At 40.7% G+C, this 15462-nt stretch overlaps 1 protein-coding gene across 3 annotated transcripts in view; it reads left to right on the plus strand.

The window, feature by feature from the left end:
- Positions 1–301: 301 nt before the first annotated feature.
- The window catches only part of LOC113010063 (disabled homolog 1-like), a 52649-nt gene continuing 37488 nt past the window's right edge, over positions 302–15462 (plus strand). For 2 of the 3 annotated variants that reach the window (XM_026148882.1, XM_026148884.1), the window contains exon 1: positions 302–776. The gene's annotated coding sequence lies outside the window, so the exon portion shown is untranslated. The other variant, XM_026148883.1, reaches the window with a different exon arrangement.

Genomic DNA, 15462 nt, shown 5'->3' on the forward strand with positions numbered 1-15462 from the left:
ATTACCCTGATGGATTGCTTTTTGGGGATCTCTGAAATGAGACAGATCTCTGCTCTTTAAAGGCAAATTCAGAAGGAATGGAGGCTCCACTCCAGTTTGCATGAGAGCCCTGCAAGGCAGGAATATTATTCACTTACATCTTTGTTGTTGTGAGAAGTGGCAACTGGTCCCTCCTCCTCTCCAGAATCCTTTATTTTTCGAAAATGTTTAATCCCCTTCGTCCCCTCCCCCCTCCACACATTCTCCCTCCAACGGATCCCCTCTCTACATTATTCTCTGTGCATTTTAATTTTTTTTTCCTTCTTCTGTCACCGGGGGCCCAGTTTTTCCCCGCCTACTCTCCTCATTTAAGCTTGAAACTAGAATACTGGAGCCAAGAAATAGTTAATCTCTCCGGCTGCTGCTATGATTGGCCGCTGTATTCAGCGCTTCAGCCTCCTTGAATGAGAAATAGGGGTAACCAAGCAACTTCAGTGCTGGGGAGAAGAAGATAAAAAAAGCAAAAAGATGACAGGGCTTTACGGGATTTTCACAATGATGGAAGAATTTTGAAGCTGTTAACAGAAGAAAGAAAAAAAGAGGAAGAGGCAATGTGATTTCACCTTGAGTGTCCGGCAAATGGAATTAACAAATGGATTTTCTTAAACGCGCTTCCTCCCTCTCTCTCCCTCTCTCGCTCGTTGAGGGGGGGGAATAGAGCGCTCAAATGAAGGAGACACAGATGTGGATTAAAACGCACAAATGGGACACTTCAGAAAAGCATCCACTGAGAAAAGGTGAGTAACATCTCAGCTTTTCTTTCTTTTTTTGAGGGGTGTGGGATGAAGAGGTGCTTCAGCATTAAACTGTGAAACTACAGAGCTGTTTAAGGATGCAAGGCAGCTCAGCGACATGTCAAGATTTATGGATGGGATGCGTTGAACGAAAATGGGTTGCGAACCAGTCCGCTGTGGATGACCGGGATACAAACACACACAGAGTGAAAAAAAAGAAAGAAAGAAAAAGGGAAAGAGAAACAAATGTGATCATGAAGCTGTGAACCTGATCGTCGGTGCTGCTTTGATGGATTTGAACGTGGAGTCCTCTGAAGCGCAAACGCCGGTCGCCTGTCAAATAACCCGCTGTCCCACGTCAAATTGCGCATAAATTACAAAGTGACGTTTGGGTTTTGATTGTTTTTAAACGATTTCAGCGGGTTAGCTGCTCATAGGGGCTTTTGGCTGTAGGATTTCGTGTAAAGGAACAAGTGTGAGAACAGGCGAAATCTTTTTTTCTCTGCCCACCACGTCTGTTGCTCTCGCCCCCCTCCACAATATTCAAATGAAGAGATGTTCTGCTGCAACAGCAGTAAGTCATCCTCAAACGAGTGCGTGTTAGCCCGCTCCGATGCTGAGCGAATGGATGAATGATGACGCATATGTTGATAAATGTATTGATTTCAGTGCGGAAGCGGTCAGGGAATGCTCCGCGGGCTGCAGTAGTAGGGGCTGAGTACCTGTGGATGAACGGTTGGATGGGAGCGCACAGCGCACAACGGCGCCGGTCTGTCCGGCAGCGGTGAGCAAAAATGTGCCAGAAACCAGTGCGTGGGCCTTCAGTGTGAGTCCTCCGGTCAGCAGCGACGTTCGTGGGTCAGTGTGGAGGTGGAAGCATTCCAGTTAGTCTTGGAAGACGTGGATGAGGTGGGTGGGTGGGGGGTAGCGTGAGACACGACTTCCATTTGCGTCATTTAAACATTTTTATTTTATTTTTTATGTTGATTTTTAATATATGTCTGGATTTGTAGGAGTTACTTGCGTTGTATAAGAATGGCTAAACTTTGGTTATTTTATTTTTTAAAAGTCTGTTATCATTCTTGGTTCTATATTTAAAGATAACCCTAAACAGCAAGGTCCATCCCTAGTCCAGAGGCATTTCTTAATTAATTAAAAAGAGCCAAATATTGACAAAAATATAGTTTTTTCTGTTAAATCATTCAATAGAACAGGCTACTGTCCTGGCTGTTTATTATTTTGTTTTTCCCAATCATAACCTCTCAAACCCAACCCCCCTCCCCCTTTGGGTAAAATTGAATTGGAGCCAGTGTTACCAGTTCAAATGCAAAGTTCATTACTGGACCATATGTCAGTCATGATGCTCTGTGTTTTCTACATGGGTGCTTGTATGAGAGCAGCCGTAAATTATGGGAAATGAGCACTGTAGTGGAAATGTAGTAACACAGCAGCCATCAGCTACAGATCAGGGTGCTGCTGAAACACTGTGGCTCACCTGCATCTTGTTCATGCCGTGGTTTGGTGGGATAAAAGCGAAGGTCTGGGGCTAGGATTCTCATGCTGGTGCCAAAGTTCACTGGCGATTTCTGCAAGTCGCCCAAACTATCCTTCGTAATCTCCTTAGTGAGGATGCTCTGCAACAGAGCCTAAGCTGTGCTCAGTAGGTCGATCGTGGGATGGATGTGTTACCACTCTCACACACACATGCTATAATTTCCGGTTGTCACCCCCAGACATTTCTTTGCAGCCCAGTGTGAATTGTGGTGCTTAAGATAGAGCTCAACAAAACACTAGAGAGCATTAACTTCTCCAGTAAGGCCTTCTTTGTTGAGACTCCCAGTGGAATCAAGGCGCTTCATTTAGCTCCTGAAAGCGAAAGCAGCCGGTGCATATGGTGGATATAGCTTATCTAATTAAGACCATAATGAATTTTCCCCTTTTGCATTTGGAGGAAAGGTGGTTTGGGTATTTCTTCTCTGTGTTAACTCTTCACGATTGCATTGCAACAGTGTTGGAGCATTTTCAGCCTGTTGTTGTTTTGCACTTCTTAAATCTTTGGGCTTTTTCACCCCTTTGCCGTACCGTGCACACTCTGCTTCTCTTCTTTTGTTTCTGCTGGAAGCCTGGTGGATTATCGCATTTGTAGTTTCTCTTCATCTCGCAGCGGCATTCCCTCAACATGAACTACCAAATGCTCTGAGGTAATACGTCTAACAAACAGGGCCTCGTACTGACACTAATGCAGTTTCAGACTCAGACACATGACTCCCGGAGTGGCCTGAATCTTTTATAAAAAAAAGTAGCTTTAATGAGCAAGATTGTGCCTGAGTTCTGATTTTTGCTGGCGGCCTTATCACATTTAGTCTGTTCATTAATAAAGATGTGGCCCCTGGCAGAGGCAGGTCAGAGGTGACCTCGCTTGCAGGAGTTGAACAAAAGGGGGGAGATTGCTCCGATAACGGTGTATTGTAAAAAGCTGAATGATGCACACGTCCCCCCCCCCCCAACCCGCCACCCTCCTGGGAGTGTAATCACCATGACAGGTGCAGGGAGAGTTGGGGCAACTTAATGTGTCAGAAGCAAGAACTCAGACTACTTGGTGTGAAATCAAAGAGCAAAAAAAAAAAAAACGGCCTTCCATTTTACAGAGTGCCATGTGCTGCACTAGGTTTTGGGATGAGTAACTTTGTTGAGTTTACATCAGCAAACTGGCACCATCTTGAAGTAATCCAACACAACCCCCCATTAAATTGTTTTGTTTTCTGCTATTTTGATGAACAAACAAAGTGTTAAATACTAAACTTTAAAGGTATTGGAAGGAATAGCAAGTATAAGTTGGTTGTCACATTACACCGTGGAATCTGTCAGTATCACACATTTGACCTGACAATATGTCCATTTTTGCTGTGGTCAGTTTGTGGAAAGCACACAAACTTTGAGGGGAGGACACATTTTGTGATTTTCTTGGGTCAGAGTTTTCATGTTGTTGTTTCTGTATTAAAAAAATCATACAATATTAGGCATTTAAACTGGACTTTTATTAAAAAGTTGAAGGTAATAGCTTTGATTTGAATCAGTTCTTCACTACCCAACCAAAGCCATTTGGTAGCTAGGTCTCACTGTTACCCTGTGGTTGATTCTTTGTTGACAGAATGGTTTTTGTTGAGCCATAAACCAGAGGAAGTATGGCTTTGTTGTGTTGTCTGCTAAAACTGATCACACAAAGACTTTATCCCTGAAAAACAGAGGTGTATGTTTGTCATGACTGACTTGTGTGATGCTGAGGGATGTATAGGCTTGCTAAATCACAACAAGCAACCTTATGGAGATCCCAGAAACTTTCCTTACCTGGTTGATCGAGCATGCATAAGGACTTAAATGGAGAGCAGTCAGTTTGATATTGATGCAGTTCATTTTTCTTCTCACTTTTACACCACCTTGCTCACTATTCCTCTGGTTACCTGTTGGAAAATCTTGGAAAAGAAATCTGTTTGTCTTTTAAAATATATACAGAACTTCTGGCCTTTTTTAAAATTATATCAGTGATACATCAGTGGAATTGGTTCTCTGTTGTTTTTGTGGCTTTTATAAAAGTGACATTATTAAAGCACTGAGAATACCTTAATTTCACTGCTCATAATACACAATAATTATCACTTGTTTAAATTCACATTTTAATTACAAGGTGTAATAGATGGTGTTCATTTCTAAATTTACATTTAGAAACACCATTGATAACTATGGAGACAACCAACCCCAGTTGGTGTTCACAACGTGTCATTGATGGTTAATTACTTTGTGATACAATTGACTGCAAAAATGAAAAGGATACCCATGTTTAGCTAGCACCATAAGCTCTGATTTAACAAAGGAATAGTTATTGAAAGCTATTCAATGATCAGCAATTCATGCAAGAGCAAAAAGTGTAACAACAAACCCTGGTCTACCCTACTAGCTGTTTGGCTAATGAGGAACTTGGATAGCACCACAAAGTAGTGCCTTCCTTTTTTGTTTTATAGTTGCAGAGTTGAGAGTTGCATATGGTCACTAATATACATTCATTCCATCCATCATTGTGACTAACAAAGAGCAAAGCACAAGTACTGAAGTCTTCATTCCCGCGCCGGATAAACTTCTGTGCTAACAAGCTAGTGTGCAGCCAGTGGAGCCAAGCTAAAGCTAGCTGTTGCTGTTTGGTTTGAGTCTTTATGCTAAGCTGAGCTCACAGGCTGCTGGCTCCAGCATCTCATGCAGTTTAAGGTCATGTTGCCCTTATTGATTTTTTCATCTAACTCTCAGCATGAAAGCTGTTTTTAACGTCCTCTAGGACAGCCGTCCTGCTAAGAACCAAAATATCAGGCTTGGACAGACTTCACATCAGCAATATCATGGTAACAGGACTCGCTTATTGAACAATCTCTCAGTAGCATCAGCAAGCAGTCATACAGAATATAAAATGCGAAACTGGAAAATGTTCAAATGAAAATACTCTTTTTGGACCTGTTTCAGTATAAAAATTGGAAATAGTCCACACTTTACATCTTCCACAGGACAGAGGCTGTACTGCCTTGCAAGTTTCTGTCTCTCGCTTCATAAAGAGTATCTGAATGGAAAAGCTAATTCTGTTTATGCCTTATTAATACATATGTTAAATTGTTTCCAATTTAGCTATTATATCCAAAATTAAAGAAAGGCTGAAGATATTAAGCAAATAAATCCACTCACATTTACAAACAATCAAACTTATAAACTTCTCCATCCAAAACTATCTCATTGTGATTTAGACAATTGTAGATAAATATGTACATTCTGCAAAAACAGCAATCGAGTACTGCTTTCCTAACCTCTTGTCACTTATCACACTGATCCTTTTGAGCTGATAATGAGGCAGTGACCCTAACAGTATAAACAGTTTCACTGGACTCAGATGGGGAAGTGAATTACCAGTCAGTCATACAGTTATTTCCATTGTGCAGAGGCGGGTGGCTAGTAATCCCTGTGCCTTGGCCTGTAACATCTGGTGAGTGAGTGAAGTGTTCAGTGTGAAGCCAGCAGTGTCAGCCTGCCTCCTCTGTTCAACCGGGGCAGCCATCACTGCCCGCTTCACTTCCAGAGGACTGGGCAACTTCAATGCATCAATGACACCAGCCATCACAAGGGACATGTAGCATGCCAAACCAATGATTCATTAGGACTCAATTAGCTGGGAGGCATGGGGCGCCCTGCCATATGCCTCGAGGTTCAACAGCAATCTGTACCCACTCTCCGTTACTATAATCTCAACTGTATTTTGGCACTGTAAAGTCTGTACATGTGTGCTGTATCAGTGGTGTACAGTAGCAGCACAAGGGCTGCAGTCTGCTCTTTTCCGCAGAGGCATCGTCTTTGTGCTATTAAAACAAGTCAGTAGCAGAGTTTTAGCAGCTCTGTTTCCAGCCGCCCAGCTTTTGAGCTGGAAATGAGTCACAATGACCTTCAGCTCAACTCATGTTGCGCCAGTTGGCACCGTATGAAATACTCATCCATCTACTGAAGTATGAGACTGTGGAGCTCCAGATACTGTAAATCTTAGGAGGTAAGAAAGGCCCTCGCTCAGTATCGACTTCTCTTCCCTTGCCAAGAGGCGGCATGCGCTGCAGACAAGATCTATCCGCCCTCAAATCTAGTTTGTCTTCTTATCTGTGCCAAGGTAAAGGACCCCCTCACCTCATTCCACATGCCCCTGCCACTTAATCAAAGTGTTCCATAAACAGAAATAAATGAAATCAGATAGGAGCAGGAGGCAACCCCTTCGGGGTAAAAAAAAATCCATTACCGTAATCATCAACACTTTTGAGATTTGAAAAGCAAATGCTCATAATTTTCTCTATTTTACATTGATTTGTAGAAATTTTAGGTCAGACGTCCTTGAAGGAACGGCTGAAGCAGGTGTAGGGCTTTCTTTAGCGTATATATTTAAAGTGAAACCTCCCATGCACATAAGGAAATTAATGTCGGTCACACGCCTCCCTCCCTCCATATCTCCAGCATTTTCCGGCATATGATGGGACGGCTTAGCTGCTCATCCAAATCACATTTGATTGGATAAATTTATATGTAGGGCAGTGAAAGCAGGATGAGTCACTGAAAACACTTAACAAGAAAGGGATTTTGGTAAGGCAGTGTTCTCCATACAAACAGGTTTGCATCTCACGTGAACATCTTTAGCGGAAACCGGCCATCGTTCAGGAGGTTTTGTTGGTTTGGCTTTTGAATTTTCACATTTTAATTTGTGGAGCCTTTTTTTTTGGAGCAAGAAATAGAAAATGAATGCACGTTTTTGCGCATTAAAGGCCTAACGTTTCAATAATACCAGCAATGAGTGAGGATACAGGCAAAGTAAGTCAAGTCGGAGCCACTCTGCCCCAGTTGTAAGCACGTGCAGCCACCCAACTGCACTCCTCCAGCGTTTTCACCGTATTACCCAGAAACGCTGCGTTCGCGTGACCCAATTTATCAGTCTCTCCTCCCCATTCATCTGCTCTCACAGATGCACTACAGGAGGCTCCATAAGAGCATCCATCACCTCAGAGTAGTGAGATCCTTCAGTTTCATCCCGCTGGCCCGTTCTACAACCCTGTTCCCAACAGGCAGGACAGCGGGTCCATATGTGGCTGGCGATTATAACAGAGTGCCAGGCTGGCAGCAGCAGCCTCGTGTTTCAGTCTGTAAAATATGTAATCAAATATAAGCTTAGCCATGTTTTTCTTCCACTGACAGTCAATTTAAATATTGTCTCTGCCACATCTCCTTACTGCTGTACTTCTTCAGCCCCCTGGAGATAATTGGGCTGTTTAGTTCAGCCCGGAGGAGCTATCAGATTAAGTTTTCATGTGATTTCATCTCCCTCAGATTCATGTCTTTTTTTTTGTTGTTTTCCCCAGTGCTGCCATTTCAATCATTTACAATTTTGGAGTATCTGAGAAGCTAATTTTTTTTTCAATTCACGAAAAGGAGAACTTTATGCCTCTTATGGGAGGCTGTAGTTTGTGTTTCCAATACTCGGGATGCCCTCATTGGTATAAAAAAGGGAATCCTCACACATCTAAAGAAGTTTCAGCAGCAAAGGCTACGCTACAGCATAACCTTCAGGATTCACCGGAAAGCTGGTGTATTAGACTGCATTAGTATCTTTTTGTAGCGGATAAACTGACTACTGAGTGTAGAATGTCTTTCATGTGGCCAAGCTGCTACACCGTAAAGATGTAGAAAAGCATAAACAGCATAAATAGATGCTGTAAAACTGCTGTAGCTCTTGCTGAGATCAAGAGAAATCTTCAAAAACCCAAAGTTCTCATTCTACCCTTAAAAAACAAAAAAAAAAGACAGAATTTATATTCATGCGATCGAAAGTGCGGGGAATGAGAGTACCACCTGAGTTATGCTTTTATTTTATCAGCGTACCGCGTCTTTTAATAACCAAGTCTGCTAAATTAAAAGATGCTGGTGCAGAACGTCTCGTAGCAGCGCCTGCAGGGAAGAGCCTCTGTATTTTTTATTTTTTTTGATGTGGAGTTGCACCGAGCAGCGAGCATCTGGCACAGCGGCGGCGGTCAGCATGACGCCTTCTGACGAGACCCTTTAGATCACTTCTCATCAGAGCGTCGCAGTTGGAGACCACCCTGATACTTTGCTCTAATCAGCCGTCAAGTGTCATATTCAGAAGGCTTCACTCAGGCTTGTATCCAGCCTCCACTTTTGGTTTATACAAAACAACACCGACGGAGCAGCTCCTTGGAGAGAGAGACGACACTTGTGTTGCTTGTGTGTGCATGATGTTTTTTTTGGGGGGTGTTTTCGCGATCTGTGCGAGATCCTGACCTTGCGACGCCATTGTAATGAGAGGCAGTGGAATATTTCACTTATCATTAGCAGCATGATTAGCTGCCAATGGGCTGTGCCTGACGTGGTTTAATCCTCCCAGTCTCCAGAGTGCGATAACATATGAGATGACAACAGTTTCACACCCAGTTTCACACCTCCCGTGGTTCCATACGTCGCAGCAGCCTAATCACTCATGTGAGATTAATGAGAGACGTTGAGGTGTGGTGGGAGATTCACTAATTACACCCGCGCATGCTGTAATGTAGTCGGGGGACTGGAGAGTTTGTGTGTCCGAGTGTATGTGTGTGGGTTTCTTAAGCTCTTTTTAATGTACAGTTTTATGAGATACCTGTTACTCCTTAGTGGGCGAGGATGAGCTACAACAAAGGTGACCTCGAGAGGAAAGAAGAAATGGCTGTGTGGGGAAGTGGAGTAACAAAGTCAAATCACTGCAAAATATCTTTAAACCTGGAACGTTAACAAGTTGTAGTGTAGAATTATTAAAGGTGCAGTTAGTCATTTTTTCGAGGGGGGGTTATTTCGATGAAAAAAGATTGTTGCACTGATGAATATGTGTGTAATTACGCCTTCAACAATCTGATGCATTCACATAGAAAATGCACAGGAGCGAGTGCAGGTTCCTAGCATATTTGAAGTGGCTAGGAAGGACATCTACCTTCTAATCACATTTCACATATGTGGTTGTTAGAAACATATGTGGTACGCAAAGGAGAAGAAAAGTGTTGTATCACTTGTAGGGACATAAAATTCATGTCTGCGTGAAGGTTCATAGCTACATTTTATTGTTAGAGACGGAGTTCCCTTTAGCAAAGAAGCAAAAAATGCAAAGAAAATGAAAAGAAAAAGAGACAACACCAATAGCATCACACACTCAAGTGTGCATAAACATGTTTGTTTATACCCATACTGTCGCACTTACTTATTGTGAGCAGATTAGATTAGATTAGACACATGACTGCTCAGGCTCTGGACTAGATTATAAATAATAAACTGAATATAAGTTAACATTATAAGTTAACATAATTTTATGCTCAAATGTCCTAAAATCACACTTTCCCTCTGATAAATTTAGAGTTTATTTACTAACCATCAGATTCCAATCTTAGATCTACTTCAAAGGCAGTTTTGCTAATGCTGGCTAACAGCAGCAAAAACAGCAATGCTTACCAACAGAAAAGTTCAACATATCCTCATCAACTCACCTCAGTATTGCTGTTATTGGTCAGAACTGAGCTTCACTGACTAATCAACTCATGTATGAATCTTTTACAAAGGTTCATAACCTCTTTCAGTGTAAATAAAGGTGGCTGTTTCCCACCCAGCATTGATAGTGGACTGACAGCCTACATAACAGGAAAAACCTCAAAGGCAAATCTGGTCGGTCTCTTTGCTATCTCAGTACACACATTACAGACAAATGGCAGCCAGAGGTTTTGATTTAACTGATTTCATTTAAGTGTTGATATTATTCAAATAAACTCATTACAAAAAGTAAGGACATTTGTGTGTTGTTACAGCAATTATTATGTTGCTGTAATGATTGTTCAGCAGAGTTGAATATGTGGGCTGAATAACTGACCTGGAAAACTTCTCCGTTATCCAGGTCATGATTGTTTAAGGAGCTTGGAAAGACAGAGTATGGACTACTTTAAGTTTCTTGAAGATGTTTTTTTACCTCTCATCCAAGAGGCTATGTCAGTTCTAAAACCAAATGGTGGATCTTCCGAGATCTTTAAATCCTGGGACTGTCTACCATTTGGTTTCAGAACTGAGGAAGCCCCTCGAGTGAGAGGTGAAACATCTTCAGGAAACTTAAAGAGGTCTAGACGCTTTCTTTCCAAGCTCCTCAATCTGCTGCTGAACCCACAGATGCATTACAAATGTGGCACAATTTAAGTGGAAATAAACAGGCATTCCAACACAGTAAGATTTATCGCCAACAAACATTGTTACAACAAAGAAATAATCCACCAAACTCAATTTCCTTATTTTTTGTGCTAAGTTAAAGTAAAAATATAGTGTGTACAAAATGTATTTTTATACCAACAGAAAGAAACACACCAGCTGGTTGCAGTCATCATGGAGAAGTCGTAATTTAACGTTTTTGATCTCTCTTGTCTGACTAAACCATACTATAGATAGGAATATGCATTTGAATTAGGAGGGGTAAGAAAATAAAACTTAGTTGACTGCAATCTGCAATCTACTGACATATATTGGTGAAACTTTACACACTGTAATCACAGGAATCTTTTGGGCAGTAGATTTGGAGGAGCAATCAAATTAATTGCGGCACTTTTAAAGCAGAACAAGGAATGTTTCAGAATCAGAATTCAGTTCCACCAGCTTGATGTGCCATAAAAGTGACGCGTTCGTGTGGAAGTGATTCGTAGTATTTGTGTTGGTAAGAAATACCAGACCTTCAAACTCAATACCAATACACAAGAAAACACCCAACACTGCTTTTCAGACTACAAAGTGGAAAATGACACAACGAATGACATCAATGATAAAATCTAATCTAATTATTAAAAAATCAAATCAATCCCAGACTTAAGGAGAAATCACTTTTTAGACACAAATAATTGTATTATCCTGTTAAGTCACACTTTCTGTTAATGTTATAGACAGGCAGGACTGATACAATTTACTGCCCAGCTCCCATTTTATCATTGCTCTTTTATTATTAACCAAAGCTGCTAGCATCTATCTGAATGATAACCTAACTGGCAGCTAATAAGGCTATGCTAATAGCACTGGTCTTTTGTTTGCTACTGGGAATTTCAGACCTGCTCAGTTTTTGTTTTCTACATTGATTTCTGCTATGAAATTCAATTTAAGCTTGCGTGTCATGTTTTTGAGATACATATCAATGACATTTTGACACTTTTGAATATTAACATATATGGAAGTTTAGCAATTTCCCTCCAAAATTGTTGAAATGTGTTTAATCTAAAAGCAGAGCAGAAGATGACACTAGAGATCCGTTAAAACATATTTCTGTCAATTTGACTGAAAATAAAATTAGGTCAGCGTGCTAAAAAATGTTTGAGGCACTTGCTTTTGTCCTTGTACTGCACATCCTTCTCTCGTTGCAAGCACCAGCGGTAGCCACCTCATCATACTCGGATCAAATGTTCACTGATATCGTTTTTTTCGTCGTGCTTATATCTGAATGAAATCTTTCCCCGCGTTCATTGCTGACATCGCCCAGGTTTGGTGAAAAAACGTTGAGATGAGAATGTAAGAAGTGGCATTCTGGGACTCATTAGCTGGTACACGTTCAGCATGCTATCACAAGCTCAGCGTATCTCTCTGCTCTGTGATTACCAAGAAAATTCTGGGTAACCTGCACAAATGTTTCCCATGTTTCTTTTCTTTTGAACTCATCATGAAGAATCAGTTCACACATTTCAGTAAAAACAAACACTTTCCTTAATTTTGATGTCACTTTTCTCGAGATCAAAGTTTTTTTCTTAAATGCTGAAACACATCGCCGTTTCTGTCCAGTCATCCGAGCTGTCTAACACTTGGATTATCATAACTAAACAACTGAACTTTGCAGGAAGAGAAGACGGCACTGTTGGTCAGATGATTAACATCTGATTACCTAATCAGATGTTAATTTTTAGAATCAGCTGGAATCTGAGTAGCATTTTTTTACCACCCTGGTTTGCATATAAAAATTGTATTTCACTTGCTTCGCTTTCAGCAGCTTAGATAAGCCAAATCAGCATTTAGATTGAGATTTCATCTTGCATCCAGCAAATGAAAGTCCAACAAATACCCTTTTCTAGCTCTATTTCTGTTCTCCACCACTCGAAATGGCAAGTTGCTACCTGTTTCTTTCTTTGTGGTCTGCTTGATGCTGAGACATTAGAGTATAGTGGGATTTTCCAAGCGCACCTCTGTGCTGTAACTAAAAATTGCACTATGGCTGTTTTCACACATGAACTTCGGAGGTCAAGATATTGTTTGGAGTAGTCCTTTCTCAAATCTAAGATACCTTCTCACTCCTGAACATACCTCCTTTTGTTGTGGCTCCTGGTTGACTATTCAGACATGTTCTCACATAAAACTCCTTCTGGTAATATAAAATTTGGGGCTATGGCGCATGTGTGAAAATGGCTTGTGAGAACGGTGAGAGTGGAGCAAAAAGATAAACCATTTAAATCTCAGTAAAGCTGACAGAGCAGCAGGTTTAGCCGATAATTCTCTGCAGGCAGAGCTCTATGAGAAACCCACCTTCACAATATTATTTAATGGTATTTTTGAAATGTAGACAATACTACTTTGTGACTAATATTATTAATCTACACATGTTAGAGATCTGAAGAAACTTTCAACAAATCTTTCACACATCTGTTGATCATTTATTTAGATCTATACAAGGACGTACAAATAATATTCCACATTACTACAAATCACTTCCACACGAATGCGTCACTTTTATGGCCGAACATGAAGATGGTGAAATAGAATTCTGGTTAAACATTTCTTTCTTCTTTAAAAGAAAGTGCCACAATTTATTTTGGTGCCCCTCCAAATTTCCTGCCCAAAAGATTCCTGTGATTGAAGTGTGTAAAGGTTTCACCGCTATTGCAGTCAACTAATTTCCGTTTTCTTACCCCTCCTAATTCAAATGCATAATCCTAGCTATGGTGTCTTCTATAGGACACCCATTTTAAAATGTATTCCACTACAGATTACAGATTACATGCCCCAAAATGTATTTTGTAATGTATTCCGTTATGTTACTCAATGAGAGTAACATATTCTGAATACTTTGGATTACTTAACATATTATCATGCTTTTTACAACTACATGAATGTACTATTGCTGTGTGATTTATTACTATTACTGAAGGCTATTCGCCATACAAATACTAGATTTTTAAATCTTAATATAAAATGAGTAACAATAGTGTGGACACAGCGATCTCGTATACAAAACTATTCTGTACGTATATAAAACAGGTCCGCGGCTCTGAACCGTAGTAAAGGGACCTCTGGCTAATACCTCGGGTTCGTGTCGGGCTCGTAGCTGAAAAATAACTTTACTTTGTTGTCTGGGTCAACTTTGCTAGCAAGAGACAGGGAGAGGCGTTGAAAGGCTGCTCCAACGGAGCTTATTGTTTCAGAGGAAAACTCGAACACAGCGTACAGTCGAGTCTTAATAGCTTACTTACAACTGGGCTACACTGCCCATGAGGCTACATTATTTAGGGCTATGCCTGTAACACTCTGCCTATTGCCTTCATATTAAATAATTTTTTGAACAATAATTTAAAAAAATATTTCTTCACATCATTATGCGGGCTGCAAGTAGAGATGACATGGGCCGTGAGATTGAGATCCAGGCATTAGAGCCTCTTAATGCGTGTTTTGTTTGGGTTTTCATCCGGCGTGGAATTACCAAAAATAGAAAGGGGACAGCCTAACATATGAAACAGGAAAAGACCGCCGTGTAATCCCTTTATTTCAACAAAGTAACTGTATTCTGAATACCACCTTTTTAAACGGTAACTGTAATGGAATACAGTTACTCATATTTTGTATTTTAAATATGTAACGGCGGTACATGTATTCCGCTACTCCCCAACACTGAGGACAAGCAAGTTTAAGTTAGCCAAGGGAGCTTAAAAACATTAAATTAATGCTACTCCATAATGACTGAGGTCAGCCGGTGTGTTCCTATCACTGCTGGTGTAAAAAATACATTTGATTCATGTTTTTTTGCCATTTCAATTTCCCCCGCAAAAGTCTCAAAAATGGTGTTGAATATTTTCTTGGGTATTCGTATTGACTTTGAAGTTCTGTTACTGTACCAAACCTAATGGAGCCAGAACTATTGTGTTCTTTAAAATCCTAACCATAAGTGCAATATTGTGCCCATCTCAACTTAGGCTTTAGCAAAATGTTGTGACAGCAAGTAGAAACACTAAAAACTTTCATCTCAAGATGGATGTTTTGGGTTTCCCCTCAAGTTCATTAATGTTTTCTTGCAGACCACAGGTAAGGCTTTTGTGCTTGATCATGAGCACTTTAATCTCTGCTACACAGGACTGTTGTTGGGAGTACTCCTCATATACCTGTCAATGATTCTGCATTAAACGTGCGTCTTTTAAGATGCGAATAGTAAGAACAACAAACCGTGAAACTAATTCACTGTCAAGTTTCATGAAGAGGCTGCTTGTGTATCTTAATTATACCTATGACCCATGTGTAATTAAAGAGGACACCTTTTGGCTATTTATTTAGTTCAAAGAGAACACAGAGGGAAGAGGGGGGAAAGCCCTAATTGTCTCATTAATTACTCTCCACATGAAATAATGACCAAACCAAGGTATCCACAGCTCTTTTGTAACTGACAAAAGAGAGCAGAGGAGGGGTGGCAGCAAAATAAAACATGCTTTAACCTCTTTTCACAAACAGGCATTGTGTTGGAAGAGAGGGAGACAAAGAAAAAGAGGGCAAATGAGATCAGGGGCAGGAGGGAGGAGAAAAAAAGAGGTAAATACGCAATTGAAAGAATAAAAAAGGCTGAGATTGAAAATTATAAATACAGAGCAAATCAAAGAGAGGGAAGCGAGACAGAAGGAGAAAATATTGGCTGTGAGGTATCGTGGTGTTTGTCCAGGCTTTCTGGACTCTGCCCAGTTCTCTCTCCCACCAACATGGTAAATAGGCTGTTTTAACACACTGTTCAGGCACTGAGACACAAACAAACCAAATCAACACTAAATTAAAGACTCCTCGGGGAGACCACAGACTAACATCAGAGGGGGTGCTTTGGAAAGCCAGA

Source organism: Astatotilapia calliptera, chromosome 18 (assembly GCF_900246225.1).
Source record: "Astatotilapia calliptera chromosome 18, fAstCal1.2, whole genome shotgun sequence".
NCBI lineage: Eukaryota > Metazoa > Chordata > Actinopteri > Cichliformes > Cichlidae > Astatotilapia > Astatotilapia calliptera.